At 36.5% G+C, this 17,161-nt stretch overlaps 1 non-coding gene across 1 annotated transcript; it reads left to right on the plus strand.

Moving 5' to 3' along the window:
- The first annotated feature begins 3,476 nt into the window (after positions 1-3,476).
- Positions 3,477-3,563, plus strand: LOC149264270 (small nucleolar RNA U31b). Its single transcript, XR_016261425.1, has one exon. It is a non-coding gene; the product is annotated as a small nucleolar RNA U31b (small nucleolar RNA).
- The last annotated feature ends 13,598 nt before the right edge of the window (positions 3,564-17,161 follow it).

Consider the following 17,161-nt stretch of genomic DNA (forward strand, 5'->3'; position numbering starts at 1 on the left):
TAGGAGGTAGAATATACATGGTAATCAAGAGAGTCACACTAGGGAGGGATAGGACGACAAAGCTTATCTAACTTAATCTGTATCTAGCTTATTTCATCCACTAACCATTGGAATTGTTGTTAATGTTGGATTAATATTTCAGGAGAAGAGGCCACTTGTGTTCTCAATTGGTTTTTCTAACTTATAGATAGTGCAATGCATCCTCAAACCATTTAGCTCAAATTGGCATATGAGAGGGATCTCTGAGAATAATGTTGTCAAGAAAATATAATATTGACCAACAAAACCAGTTAGGAAGGTGATATTGAAATGCACCACAAAAATTCATACTATCAACCTTGAGAGGGGCACCATCTACTTATCCACAAATGAAGTCATCCTTACAAGTTTGGAGTGAATGTGCCTATATTATGTACTCCATTCCCTAGGACTTGAACACATTTAGAACCTATGATGTGGAAAATACATGATAGACCCTGTGATCTAGAAGCTACCCTTTGAGAGTCTAAACATTATTGTACCAAGATTAATGCATGACAAATGTTGACCATAATGAGCTCATGGCATTGCCTGTTGTGATATTTCCTTATTTGACTTAAATGAACACTGCTTAATTTACCAGTTCATCATCTCTCAAGTTTAGGGCTTTGGGTACATGGTAAAACATAACTATGGAAAGTTATCCAAGCTCCACAATGATTTTTTGTGAAATTGAAGCCAAGTTGGTTTCCTAGGGAAAGGGTCTTGAGCAAATGCAGTTGATTGTTAACAATGGTTCACTCAACATAATTTGTGATAAAGGATTCAATAAAGAACTCGATTTCACTCCTTGCAAAAGAGTGTAAAATTAAGCTTAGTTGTTGGAAGCATGCCCCAAGCCCCAAGAAAAAGAATAAACACAGTTTCTTGAGGGAAAAAAAAAAATCCCATTATCACCTAATACTCCTAGGATAAAACATATCATTATAATATGTGTAACCTATTAAGAGAAGATGAAAATGAAAGTATATGGAATATTTGAATAAAATATATTATTTAATATGTCTAATCCAATATTTTTCCTATAATTATAAAGTTCAATTATATATATATATATATGTGTGTGTGTGTGTGTGTGTGTGTGTGTGTGTGTGTGTGTGCTAAATTTTCTATTGTCTCAAAATAAACTCCATACAAAATCAGGCTTCATTGTTAGACAAGAACATGGGTGTGGTTTTCCACAAGGGAAACTAGACCTACGGATAACGAGATGTATAGTTATCATCCAAAACCATACAAAAATATTAGTAGCCTCCATCTAACTTTTGACATACACTAGGACAAAAATAAAAAATAACAATTTCCAATTATAACTGGCTAAACATCTTCTAGAAGAACCTAATTTACTAAAGTAAAAAACATAAGCGAAAAGGTTAGGCAAATATCAATCATCATACGATGTTACTTGGGTCAAATCCTAGGTGGTTGTGCCTGTTGGAGCTGGAGGCTTGAGGCCGCATTGTAGATGACCTTGTACCTGTGCCATGTGAGCAACGATGTTGGCTAAGTAAGAGCAGTGGTGGCATATATTAGACTCGTCACATTTCATTAACGCATGTTATGATTTCATTTTATTCCTCGCACTTTTATTTAAGTACCCTATTGAGGAGCTTCTTCATTGGCCAATAGAAGTTGATGGAATTGACGTATTAACTCTTCCTTACCATAGTATGGCCAGGGTTAGGGACACAACTAGATAATTCAATTTGGATTTCAAAGTCAGAGTGGGCTTGGTAATAATTTGTTGTTAAATCTTCTAACTTGTGAATTTCTTCTTGGATTTGAGGCAGAGTGGAGGAATGGAAGATAGCCATAGCTATTTGAACTTTTGCTTGAGCCCATTGTCTTCCCTGAGGACCTTGGCCTCCAAACCATTGGCGAGGGTGCATATACTGACGAGGTTTTACACTCAAAGGAGAGGTAAGCCCAGTGAAAGAAAGCCCTTTTAGAGGGGAAGACCAGTGAGGAAAATGGAAAGAAACTAGGACAAAGTCACAAGAAACTTCATGGTTTGCTTCAAGGCTAGCCTAAGGATGGTATTAGCCAACAATGGGAAAGGAGGGGCTTACAAAGGATAGCTCTAAGAAGGATCAATCAACCATAAAACCTTGGCCATGCCAATTAGTTTCCTCACCAGTGAGATGCTTTGAAAACCGAAAACCAAATTCCACCATGCAAATACAAAAAATGCTAAAAAATATTCAAACATTGGAAATACAAAGATTTTTTGCATAATATTCTACCCACCATGCATTGAGCTACTATGGGAAAGACATGCTTCTTCTCCACATACTGCCAATTCTCAATTAGAACCCCACTGCACAACTTCCAAAATCCAAGCGATCTCTATGACTACAATTACCTCCCAACTCCAAGCTAGAATTGTTGTCATAAAGTGTACCATGAAGGCCATCCTTTGGGGGACTAGTACCTCCATGCACTAGAATTTCCACAAAGCTAGCGATGTGGTGGAAATATCCCACCCATGGTAAGTAAACACCACTAAAGTTGTAGAAGAACATGGAGCCATGACAAAAGGGCCAAGAGCTCACAATTTGAATGAGAGATGTGATCTTAATGCAAAGGGATGTGAATATAGTTTACATGTGGAAGTGCATGTGGTGAGATAACCATGTCATTTATCTCCTAAATGCGATGGGAAGTAAGGTGGACTTTTCTATCCATTAACATTGTTTACAACAAATTGATTAAAAGAAATAAATAAATATATTATTGTTAGTCAAAGGCATCCTATATCAAGGTGGAAGGAGGTTCGTTGACATTTTTTTATAAAAAAATTGGATGAGAAAGATTAAATATAGGGCGAATATGCCCCAAATATATTTCATCTCAGAAGAATATTTACATCTCTACTGCGTCCAAAGCATGAGGAGATGGTAGAAAATGTTACATATTATTTTCTTAATTGAATTTTAGTAGGGTCAATCCCTCTCACCATCGCTAACGTGGCAGAAGAGGAAATGAAAAGGACATAAACACACTTGGTTGATGGCAGACATGTAATCTGAAATGCCAAAGCTGCATTCTGTAGGTCTCCTTTGGTATCTGATGTCTGAGCGAAAGCAATGATAAGGCATCTCATAGATGAGGCCAATATTGAAAGATTAACATGTCTTGCGACACAGATTAGCTTTGTGCTTCTATTGTTACTATTTAACTACTCACATTATTGGTCTATTGTCTAAAGCTACAACTTCCTCGCTTCTGTATGTATGATTATTGGGGTATATTCTATCTTGTAATTTTGTGTTTTGAGGCATTTTTGGTTGTGAATGTTTTTGTTCGGGTCTACATTTCTATTATCGTGGTGCACCTGAAGATGAAGAAAACATGCTAGTCCATATTGAATATGATTATTTCAATTAATCACCATCTTTCAGCTGAAGCTCCACAGGTATTCGTTTGTACTATATGTGGAATGTGATGATGGATTAATAGTTGCCCAAGTATAAGTAGCGCTTATTTTGTGATGTGTGGTGATTAACAATTTTACATTTTGATTCTAGATTTTTCCACAAATCATGCTGTCATACCATGTAGATTTTCCTATAGATTCATATCGCATGTAATTTCATAAAACACAAGACAATAATCTACTCTACTCTCAAACAATAGAAACCAATGATCGATGAAAACAATAATCAACAAGAGGAAGAACATCAATGGCACATAACACAATTGTTTCTCAGGGGAAATCCATTGCTCAAAACCCCTACTATTTATTGCATTAAAAAAAAATGATAATAGAAAGCTTGTGCTCACAAGAACAATTCCGCGTTAGTATGATCAACTCTCTACCTCATAAGCGCGTAGTTACCAAAACTTAGCCAATTTATGCTGCCTGCAGAGACCCTATTTCCTTGCACAATTCCCAAGAGAAACAACCCATGTTTAATTGGGAAATCACGCTTCCAAAACTGCACATTAAACTTAGGCCCATAACTAATTGCATTCATGATCTGTACAACTCAGAAAATCATATAACTGATAGTACACTATCCCTACACTCTAGTCTCAATTAGGTCTTTCTCTTAACTGACATGCATGAGTTTCTCATAAGGGAATATTCAGTTAACTAGAGTAGCACCTGAGGATGCATCAGTGCACCAACTCACTACCAATCCTCTACGAGTTCCACAAACAGTTAGAACTAGTTAAACTGACCATAACTCAGTCAAACTGAGTTATCTAATTACAACTCAAATAAACTCATCCTGGACCCCTAAAATTTAGGGAGAACATATCCATGACTACCAAAAGACTTACAACTTGAAATTCCTAAGCTAATTAAATCAATTAAACTTAATTAACTATTTACAAGTCGATATGAGAATAGAATTTGGTTTTAATTCTTAGTTTAACTCATAGTTTAATTCAAGGCAAAATTTAACTAGAATTTCTTTTTGCCATTTCTCAACACTCGCTCTCAACAAGAAAGAGATTATCAGCTACCCGAATCCTATATTTGTGAAACTCAAATTTACATCTTAATAATGCCTTTGTCTAAATTTTAGGATCTTTTTCCTCTATGGGAATGTACTCAAACAACATGATCCACCTCAATACGCAATATCAAATATGATGATATCAGATATCAATATGCTTGACCCATCACGAAAAAATGGATTTTCAGAGAGTTTGATACAACTCTCATTATCGCAGTAAATCACAATGAATCCATCTACTGACCAAAAAAACCAACTCGAATCTTCCTCATCTAGATGGCCTCACATACTGCCTCACTTGCAGCCATGTACTCTACCTCCACCAAACTAAGTGTGACGAATCTCTATTTTTTGTTGTACCAAGAAATTGCCGCTAACCTAATACTGAATATCCCTCATGATGTTCTCTTGCTGTCAGAGGGACTCCCTGCTCATTCTGCATCATTGAATCCTTGAAGCTTCACTCCCTCTATCTATCTATACCACAATCCATACTAATTAGTGCCCCTGTGGTATCTCAACACATTCTTTTTCGCCTTCCAATACAACTTGGTAGGCCTAAGAGTTGCTTGACTAAGTTGGTTAACTGCATAGCACATATTCAGTTGTGTGTTCACCAAATACATTAGTGAACCCACAAGCTTCCTGTAAACAATAGCCTCCACTACTCCCCTGAAGTAGCATCCTCCTTCCTCTAATTACTTGCTAAAGAAGTCTCCATGGGTTTTTTTCTCTCCAAGTAGAACCTCCTGATTATCTCATTGCCATACTTTCCCTAAGACACAAATAATTCCCCATCACCCTGCCATACTTCCATGCCAAGAAATTAATGCATGAGCTCCATGTCCTTCATCTAAAAATCTCTTGCAAGGCCCTCCTTGCAAGAGTTGATCAATTGATCATCAATTTTGAAAATCAAATCAACGACATATAACACAATGATCAACAATTTTCCTTCCACCACTATGTGGTATCGGTTCACATCTACTTCACTCTTGGTGAAGCCCAACTCAGTGAAGTAGATACCGATCCTGGTGTACCAAGAATGGGGTGCATTCTTCGGCCCATACATCGCCCTCTTAAGTCAGGACACATGTGACTCATGGTCGATTGTCTCAAAACCTTTAGGCTGCTCTATGTACACCTCTTCCTCAATTGTGTCATTAAGGAAGGTTATCTTTACATCCATATGTTGTATCTTCCAACCCATCTACATTGATAGTGTCAATATAGATTTGATCGATAAGGACCTCACAACAAGAGCAAATGTCTCATCGTAGTCAATCCCCTCTACATATGAAAAGACACGGGCCACAAACCTGGCCTTGTTCTTCTCCACACTATCATCTGCAACTTGCTTTACCTTGTAAATCTATTGAGAGCTCACCACTGACTTGTTTTTCAATCTTTGGACCACGTCCCAAACACTGTTACAAACTATGGAGGCATACTCCTCCACCATGGCATTAACCCAAACCAGTTGTTGCATTGCCTCCTCAAAGGAAGATGGCTCTGTCTCAACACATCCAATCATAAGAGCCATGTATCTAGTGTACCTCTCAAGTGACCTCCTCTTCCTATGCTAAGACGTGGGTGCTCCCACATTCTCCTGTGTATCATGCAATAACCTGTCAGCCTCTCTAGTGTGCTTTCTCCCATCTCTAGAAGACTCGGCCTTTGTGGTTTCCTCCACTTTCGGATCCTCTGAATGTGTCTCCTCAACATCAATCTGAAGCTCCTCAACCTTAGGATATAAGAGCTCCTCAACTGCATGTAGCTCAACTTCCATCTCAAGGGAAACTTGGATGGCCTTCTCCTCATGGAATCTAACATCCCTGAGAACCACTATCATCCTACTGATCGACAAGTACACCCAATATTTGTGAGGTGTATTAGTGTACCCCACTAATATCCCCAACTCTCTTTTTGGCTCAAGCTTCTTTGATGCATCTTTGGTCACATGGAAATATTCCGATGACCCAAAAATCTTGAAGTGACCAACATGTGGCCTCTTACTGAAATAAGCCTCCTCTGGTGTCTTCATACCAAGTATGCAATGTGGGCTACGATTCTACAAATAAACCGATGTGTTGCATGCCTTAGCCCACAAGTGTAGTGGTAGGCCTTGATCATGCAACATCGCCTATGCTGCCCTTACCATGCTTATGTTTTTCCTCTTAGCCACCCCTTTCCGTTGTGGGTTATGTCGTGTCGTCAACTCCCGTTTAATCCCTTCTACTGCACAGAAGTTCGTAAACTCATTTGAGACATAATCATCACCGTTACCACTACTCAGAGCTTTAACCTTCTTTCCAAACTCTTTATCGGCCAATGCTTTAAATTCACAAAACTTTGTGAAATTTTGATCCTTCTTCTGCATGAAAAATATCTAGCATTTATGAGAAAAGTCATCAAAAAATATAACATAATACCTATGTTTGGTCATTAATGCTATCGAGAATGATCCACACACATCTAAATGGACTCTCCCTAGAATCACCTTTACTCGACTGTCTCTGTCGTGAAAATAAGCCTTGGTGTATTTTCCCAAAGAAAACCCCTTGCATGTATCAACTTTCTCTAGCATACCTTTGGGAAGACCAATAGAGATCTGTTGCATGATTCTAAAATCCCCATGATACAAGTGGCCCAATCATTTGTGCCAAGACTCGTCAATGTCTCGACTCTACAACTTCTTTGCTTTTGTGCTTAAAGTAGCACAATCCTCTACCTCCAGCTTATAGAGATTCTTGAATCGAATCTCTATCTTCTTTACTTGACCCCACTATGTGTTGAAGGAATGCCTTTCCTTTCACGAAAATCACATCATAGCCTCTACCATCAAGCATGGCAACCAATACTAAGTTCTTCTTCAACTCGGGGACATACATAACATCCCTCAAGGTGAGAGGAACACCATGCTTAATCATGCCCAATCCCGTAGAACTATACCTCCCATCATCACCCATCTTGATATGCATCTGGAGATCTTTCTCCTCTAGGTCACTAAACAACTCCTTGTCACCAGTCATGTGGAATGAAGCTCCACTGTCAAGATACCATACACTACCCATCATTGATGAAACCATGCATGAAATGAGAGTAAATTCCAATTCGAATTGAGAGGCCAAAGCCTCACCTACCACTCCTCCTAAGACTTCTTCTTGGAATTCTTGAGTGGACAATTTGTAGCAAAATGGCTCAGCTCATGACAATGAAATCACTTAACTTTTGTCATGTATTTCTTCTTACCTCCATGGAAATAATATGATTTGGAATGGGATTCCTTCCATTTCCCTTTCCTTGCCTTACTCACAAAGGTACAATTTTCCTCATCATCGGTCTTTGAAGAGGAACCATCTCTGGTGTTCCTTCTGATCTCCTCCTGCCTCAAATATGACCACAACCGTTCCCAATCTAGCAACTTGCCCCTCACATTGAAAGAGTCCTGATAGCTATTCCAACTCTTGGGAAGGCCTAAGAGAGTTAGGCTCACCATATTATCCCTGGAAACGGTTATTCCAACACTTCCAAGCTCATCACGACGGTGAGTGAACTTCGTTAAGTATTTTGGAATTATCTCGCTTTTCTCCATCTTGAGTTTTCAAAGTTTGTCTTTTAGTGCCAACTTCCTATGGTCATTTCTATTCTGGAATAGGTCTTTCAATGCTTTCCACATAGCATATGGATTTTCCCTGCCATGGAGACTTGAGACAATGTGGTCTCGAACTCCCTCAAGGATTATCTGCCTCGCCTTCGCCACACACTTCTTCGATTCAGCCAGATTTTGTGCATCTAATGTTGCTGGCATAGGAATGCCTTTGTCAACTAATTCCTTCAAGCCATTATCCTCCAGCACAACCTGCATTTTTTCCTTCCAGTCTTTATAATTTGAACTACCTTCCAAGGCATACTTGAGACGCAAACCTTTGAATCTCATCTGTCAATCCTGAAGTACGTATTGCAAATTGAATTTCACCAGTAACCCAGAACTCAAAAATTTGAAATCTCCTCTAGTATACTATCTTCAGCTCCAATACCATGTATATTTTTATACAAATCATGCTCTGATACCATGTATATTTTCCTATAGATTCACATCTCATGTAATTTCCTAAAACACAAGACAAGAATCTACTATACTCCCAAACAGTGGAAACCAATGATCGATGAAGACAATAATCAGCCAGAGGAAGAACATCAATGACACATAACATAATTGTTTCTCTAGGGAAAGCCACTCCTCAAAACGCTGACTATCTATTGCATTAATCAGAAATATGAGTGATAATACAAATCATTTTCTCACATGAACAATTCAACACAAGTATGATCAACTCTCTGCCTCACAAGCCCACACTTACGAAGCCAACCTGCTACACACTGAGCCCCTATTTCCTTGCTCAATTCCCAAGAGGATCAACCCATATTTAGTTGGGAAATCATGCTTCAAGAATTGTGCAATCAAAACTTAGGTCCATAATTGATTGCATGCATGATTTCTACAACTCGGAAAATCATACAACTCATAGTACAATGTTCCTACACTCTAGCCTCAACTAGGTCTTTCTCTGAGCTGGCATGCATGAGTTTATCATGAGGGAATCTTCAGTTAGATGGAGTAGCACCTGAGGATGCACCAGTCCACCAACTCACTACTAATCCTCTACTAGTTCCACAAACAGTTAGAATTAGTTTAATTGACCATAACTCAGTCAAACTGAGTTATCTAATAACAACTCAAATAAACTATCCTCGACCCCTAAAATTTAGGGAGAACATATACATGACTATAGAAAGACTTCCAACTTGAAATTCCTAAGCTAATTAAGTCAATTAAACTTAATTAACTATTTACAAGTTTCTATGAGAATAGAATTCAATTTTAATTCTTAGTTTAATTCAAGAACAAGCTAAACTAGAATTTCTTGTTGTCATTTCTCAACATTGGTCCTTTGTATTTATCAACTGTCTTACAGAACTTTGAATTTATGTTAGTTTTGGTGATCCTTTATTTGATTAGATGCTTATATTTTTTATGTCGGTGATGATAACAATGTCATGCACCAATATGAGGTTTTCTAGGCTGAAAATATCCACCAGAAATATCTATTTTGAGGTTGTGTTGTAGCTCACGACTTCTACCCTTCTATTGCAAAATTGATCCTTCTGGTTTAGATGTGAATTGTTATAGATCAAACATTTTTAGAAAGAGATTTTTAGTGACTAATCATTCATTGATGCTACGTCATTGAACTTATAAAGAGGGAATGGGTTCACTTGTTGCTTCATATTTTTTTTGCATTAATAAACATTTTTCCAGGAATATATTCTGTTGGAAAATGTAACTAGGTATGTTCTTCATTAATTGTATTTGAGTCATCTTTTAATGTACTTGTCAAAAGAAAGAAAAAATAACTTTTATTATTGATTTAATGGACTTATAAAAGCATGGGTTTCATGTTTGGGTCAATTGTTATAGGTCAATCCTCCATTGCAGGATTTAGGATTATTTATATGGGTCAAAGTCAATTTGTTTATTGGTCCATGACTCATCCATCAAGTCTCCTTCTATTGACTTCAATAAGACCATCACCAAGTCGGCTACATCTAATTGAACTCAAGTTGGCCTCATCATAAATGTAAACACATATGTTCATGAAGTAATGTCAAATCTTTTATTATGGAAAAACTACTATATATACTAGCATATACCTCGCTCCACAGCCCAGAAAAGAAGATTGCATATATCTCAAAAAAAGGTTCATATTATCTCTGAAATTGCAGTTTGGATATCACAGTATGGAAGTGTGGACTTTGGTGCAAATACAATGAGAATGATTCGATGTGACAATAGTGAGAAAGCTTATACTTTTTACAATTTCAGTGATATAACAGTGAGCAGTTTGAATTACAAGAAGGATGCTTTTACTTTTAAATGAATGGATAATGTATTTATGGCCTAATAGATGATAATGCAACAAATGACATGAGGGAACAATGGTTCATAAAGATTCTCACACAAGTATGAGATCCCACTGTTAATTCCATTATTTACACATGTAGGTTACATGTTGATGATATGTTTGACGAAATTCCTGTCATGGCCAGTAGGGATCTGGTTAAGGTCTTGTTCAACTTATTTCTTTGGCATCATTATTTTCTTGTTATTTTTTTTATCTTAAGCTATCACTCCATTCTGGGTAGTGACCTGGGCTTTGGGCCTCAAAAAGTGGCTTAAATCCCGAGGTCTCTGGCACAGAACTGGCAAATTAGGTCCTTGGACACTGGCACATAAGCCTGTGAGAGAGATTTTGGGTTTCTGGATGCTGTCATGCCTATAACATGAGAACAACTAAGTCCTAATATGGTCAAAACTTTAGTAGGACCCAAGGGAAAGCTATCTAAAGTGGTTAATTGGTTTTTGTGGGTACTGAAGTTGATTTTAGATGACTATGTGTGATGTTTCCATCAATTCCACTTCCTTAAGGTCACATAAGAGGTTGAATCCAACCATAGTAGCCTATCATCACATGTTTACCCCTGTTTGTTAGTTACTTGGGAAGATGTTGGAGGTTGGTGTTACAAAATCTACTTTACCCCAACAACTTCAAGTTCTAAACTTGCAAATGAGACAATGTTCACAAATCAATCCTTAGAGGTTGTTTATGTTAAAACCTTAAACGATGTCAATGAACAATAAAGGATATCTAAGAATTATCAATAGCTGTCAATTTTACAATCCCATTGTCAAGGATTGCTTCTACCTCATGAGGACCTAACCATCTAGTATATAGATTTCCCTTAGAATCCTTAAACCTGGAATCATAGAGTAAGGCCTAGTTTTCATTTCGAAACAATTTTTTCTTAATGAACTTATCATGCCATTTGTCATGATCCTACAGAGCGATATTTGTTCGTTGCACAAAAACCAAGCACTTTTGATCCAACTCATTTAGTTGTTTTAACCTACGTTCTTGAGCTATAGTCAGATGTAAATCCACTTCCAAAGAAATCCTTAATGTTTTAATCTAACACTCAATGGGAAGGATGGGATTCTAACAAAAAACTAGCTCATAAGGGGAAAACCTATAGTATTTCTCCAAGTTGTCCCATAGGCTCACAATACTTCAAGAAATCTATGTACCCAATCTTTTCTATGTCCTACCATAGGTTTTGTAAGAAAATCTCCAAGCAATGTATTATTACTTTCCACCCACCCATTTTCCTCAGGACGATAGGTTGTGGTAATCATATGATGAAATCCATATTTCTTAACAAGATCATATATTAGTCGAGAGGTAGATTGTGCTTCTCCATCTGTTAATAACTCGTTCGGTGCTCCATACCGAGTAAAAATTTCCTTAAACAAAAAGTTTAAAGCAACATGGTTAGTTGCTCTAGTAAGTGCTCTGGTCTCCACCCATTTGGTAACATAGTCTATGAAAACTATAATATAAAACTTTTGCTGATATGGGGGGTTAATCAATCCCACATAGGGAGCATTTTAGGGGTAAAATTTTTCAAATGGGCTATTTGTTGGACATTTTATGATTTTTTCCCTAATTGGGTTAAAAATTCGCCTATCCTTTACATGTATATGATTAAATGGATAATATTTTCCAAAAAATTACCAATTTAAATAGTAAATTACATGATTTTTTATTGAATATTTTCCTACATTCCATATGTGTCAATTTTCAAACCAGAATAATTGCTTGCAATATTATATATAGGAAAAATATTAAAATTTTAAAAAATACCCCGGGACTCCCACAACATCTAATGCTCATCTCTCAAAGGGTTCCACCACCAGCTGAGGCTATAATGACATCTCATATGATTGGGTATGTTGACCCATTCTTTGATAGATGTCGCAACCCTGAACATACCTCTTTGTATCTCGGAATGTAGTAGGCCAACAGTAGCCCATTTGCAACACCTCATGACTAGTCCTCCTATCTACAAAATACCCTCCAAAAGGTCCATCATGACAAGCCTTTAGGATTTCATGGATCCCATCCTCCCTCACACATATCCTAATATGATGGTAAAAAATACTACGAAAATGGTTTCTATCCACCCAAAAATATTTAGCACTCTGTTATATAATCTTTCTCTTTTCTCTAGGAGAAAGGTGGTGAGGCAACTTTTCTACAACAAGGTAATTAGAAACATCTACATACTAGGGTGAATAAGTGGATACTACAAATAGATACTCATCTAGAAAATAATATTCAATGGGAAGATCATTACTAACATGAGTTAACCTAGAAAGAAAATCTTCAACAACATTTTCTTTCCCAAATTTATCTATAATATTAATGTCAGATTCTTGGAGTAACAACAACCACATAGTAACCTTAGCATTTGTAACAGGTTTATTTATTAAAAATGGGATATTAAAATGATCTGTATGCACAAAATTTTGATAATTAGTGATGTAGTCACGCCTAAACTGATTAATAATATGAATAACAATAATAAATTCCTTCTCTGTAACAATATAATTTACGTCCACACGAGTCAAATTCTTGTTGATATAGTAGACGAAATATGGCTTGTTTCCATATTTTTGACCAGGCAAAACTCCAATCGTTGTATTAGAAAGATCAATAGAGATATGGAATGAAAAATTCCAAACTGGTCCTCTGAATAAAGGAGTTGTTGTTACACATTTTTTTAACACTGCAAAAGAACTATTGCACTTATCGATGCTTTCAAACTCCTTTTCTTTTATTAACAAGGAAAATAATGGTAATGCAATCTTAGAAAAAAATTATGTAAATCCTTTGTAATAACTTGCCTACCCAAAAGCGCTACATACCTCCTTTTTAGTTTTAGGAGTAGGAACTTTGAAAATTACCTCTACCTTTGCTAGATCCACTTGAATACTTGTAGCGAAAAGATAATGTCCTAGAACAATACCCTCAGTAATCATCATATGACATTTTTTAGTGATGATGAAATGTTGGGTTTGAATGCAACACTCGAGAACTTTTTGAAGGCTATTCGAGGCTTCATCAAATACACTCCCATAGGGTGTAAAATCATCATAAAAATTTCTAAACAATCATATACCATGTCAGAAAAAATTCCTAATACTGCCCATTGAATGGTTGTAGTTGCATTGCATTGCATAGTACAAAAATTAAGACCCTATAAGCATACGTGCCCTAGAGGGAAGTAAAGGTAGTTTTATCCTGATCTTCACGGGAAATCTAAATTTTATTATAACCACTAAATCCATCTAGGAAAGAAAATAATTTATGGCTTGAAAAAGTATCTAGGACTTGATCAATGAGAGGTAATGGAAAATGGTCCTTTCAAGTGGCCTTATTTAGCTCCCTGTAATCCGCACAGATTCCCCACTTCCCATTTTTATTAGGAAAAATAACTAGTGGAGATACCCACTGACTATTAGAAATAGGATAGAAGAAATTTTCATGCACTTTTTTTTGAATTTCTTCCTTTAAAGTTCCTTTTAAAGACAGATTCATTCTATGTTGAGATTTCCTGATAGGACAAGATCCTTCCTTTAGATAAATATTATGAGTACATAACATAGGATAAATACCCTTCATGTATTTATAATTCCATGCAAAAGATTTCTTATTATCTATAAGTAGCAACACTAGTCTTTCTCATTGTTCAATAGATAAATTAGGATTAATGTTAAGGTTTTTTCTAGGTTCAGTTTCTATAAGTATAGACTAGAGGTAGTAGGTATGTCAAGTGTAGCATTCTCATAAAAAATTTCTTCCTTGTCAGATTTTTCTATTTCAATATTAATTAGCTAGGATGTACAAGGTGTAACAACAAAAGGGTCACTAATAAAATTACTGATAACATCAGCTTCAGTTTCATTTATAAGCAACAAGGATTTACTTTTAGTAAGTAGTGGATGAGCATCAATTTCTTACCACTGATATTCTGATGAGGGATTTCAAATTCATAGCTTGGTTTGGGAGGAGGATAAAGGACAAGGCTATTAGTAGTAAGTTAATTCGAGATAGTCATACACCCGGATCTACATCCTATATAAGAATCAACAGTAGCTAAGCATGGTATTGTTAAAATCAAAGAATGTCCACCTAAACATGTTTTTGGTTGGAGCACCACAAAGTCTACCAGATACTGCCAATAATCAACTCATATGATAATATATGTTAATATCCCCTCAGATCATATTTTAGACCTATCTTCTAACTCTAAAACAATAGGAGTTGGCCATAAATTGATAATCCAAAGTAGTTCCACTACTTCCTTAGTTATTATGTTGATGGTATCCTCCAAATCAATCAAAGTATTAGATTGAGCTATTCCACCAATGTGAACAGTCACAGTGGGATTCCCTAGGTCCTCGTATTTAGAAGACATATCATTTCTTAATATTAACTCAGATAATTTACTAATGACATGTACAGTAGGAGTATCTCAAGGTTTTCTACCTAGATTTTTAACACACATTTACGTCACTATTTTAGCATAAATAGGAACATCCCAACTTTCTTGAAGCAAAGGAATTCGAACATGCAAATTCTTTAATTTTGTCAGGAAGTTAGATTCATCTTGAAGAACATTTTTAGCTTAAACCAGTTTCTTAGGATAAGGAGGGCATAAAAATGTCTCACTTTTAGTAGTTTTTACAGGTATCGCAACTTTGGAACCATTTTTTCTTACAGTGGAATTGGCTGTTACAGGAACACTAACTGTAGTACCAATTGTTGCAGCCTTATCAATTATTTTGACACTAAGAGTATCACTTGTTGTTTCAACTTATTACTTTCCCACAGAACCTTCAGTCACATCTCCTCTTAACAAATTTTATTCCACCTTTTCTATTATAACCGGGGGAGGAGTGGGGGTTACTTTCTTACTTGAGCAAAGTTTAATTTAATTACATTCTACCAGTGAAATGTAGTAAGTAGGAAAAATTGAGGACTATAGCTACTATATTGCCTTATTATTAGGGTTAGGATTTTGTTGTGTATTAAGTTGAGGGCATAATAATAAAGCACTCACAGGAACATTGGAAAGTAGTTATAACTACTCTTGCATTGGTAATTACACAGGCATCCGGTATGAGAGAGTAGGTCCAGGCCAAGGTTAAGGCAATGAAGAAACAAGCCACTAGGGCCAAATCATAGCATAGGATATTGAACCATCGAAGGATTAGGGGGGCTCCATGAAACTAGTGGATATTGAAACTATTGGGGTGGTTGTTGAACATTATATCAATTACATTGAGAATTGAAAGGAGGAAAAGAATCTTGTATCATACGTGGTGATCTAGATTTCCATGGCCTCTTAGATCTAATGAAGTAAGTTGCTTCAACATCTTCCAATTTCCTTGAGTCTAGTTAATTAAGGGAATTTCTCTGTAGAATGATCTCATTTACATATGGTGCAACTATTATGTAGGCACTCTCTCAAGGGGTTCTTCTTTCAACACTGAGAGCATAAAATGGCCAATGATTGGTCAACTCCTCTTTATTTTTTCTTTTCTTGTAATACATCAAGCTAAGAAGACATTGAAATCATGATGTTACTTTTGAATTTCTCCAACAGATTCCTAATTTCTACATGAGTTTCTCTACTATTTTCTAACATTAAAAACCTGGCAAAGGCATCATGTGTCATGGTATGATTTCTAGTAGATCCTATGGAGCTCCTTTCAAAAAGTTGAACTATTTCATCATATGAATCCTTAGATATATCACCTTTGCCCAAAGTATTCAATATATTAAGGTATTCATCCCTCATTCCATCAATCAAGATTTTCTTGACTATCCCCTTATCCAAATTGATGTGTTGAGAACTTCAAAAATTGTACTAAAGGCGTTCAACATATTCCTCCAAATTTTCATATGGAGTCGGACTAATTCCAAATATCTCATCCTTCAAGTCCCTAGAATGATAGTAATCTTGCTATTTTTCTAGAAGAACTCTCTTCATTGCATCCTAGGTACTGATAGACCCACCAGCGAGTCCCATAAACCATCTCAATGTTTTCCCCTTTAATGTAGTTGGGAACAACTTAAACTTTGTTTGTCAGTGGTGTATTCATAACTTATATAAAGGACATCAAACTCAAAGAGGAATATGTCTAGGTATTCTGAGACCATACCTTGAATTAGAGCTAGGCCTTGAATATTCCCAATGGAAAAATCAAAAGTAGTGACTGTACTTGGGAGAAATCATGGATTTTGGTAACACATTTTGGCAAAAGAGGTTGTGTTAGGGTGGAAAGATTAATGGCTTGATTGAGACATTTAAGCGCTCGATCGATCCTTTTTTAAGCACTTGATCAAGCTCCTTTGGCACTGAAAAGGTAGCTCAATTTAGGGTTAAAAACTAACCCCTGATCGAGCTATAGGGCTCAATCAAGCTTTAGGGATCGATCAAGATTTAAGGTTCGATCGAGCATTAAGGCTCGATCGAGCCCTAATTTTTTATATATACACGTCTCCCGCGGTCTGCACATTCCATTTTCATAGACCACGAGAGATCAACCCAGAGTTTAAGAGTATCTCGACCAAGATTAATAGATCTCGATCAAGAAATGGAGCATTCAAACCAATCTCACCAAACACCCTGGCAACATAGTAGAGGCTCAAACGAAGGTAAGTAATCTATCCTTTGTCTTTCTTATT

Source organism: Pinus tabuliformis, chromosome 6 (genome assembly GCF_031772625.1).
Source record: "Pinus tabuliformis cultivar Carrire ecotype Pingquan chromosome 6, CPIR1, whole genome shotgun sequence".
NCBI lineage: Eukaryota > Viridiplantae > Streptophyta > Pinopsida > Pinales > Pinaceae > Pinus > Pinus tabuliformis.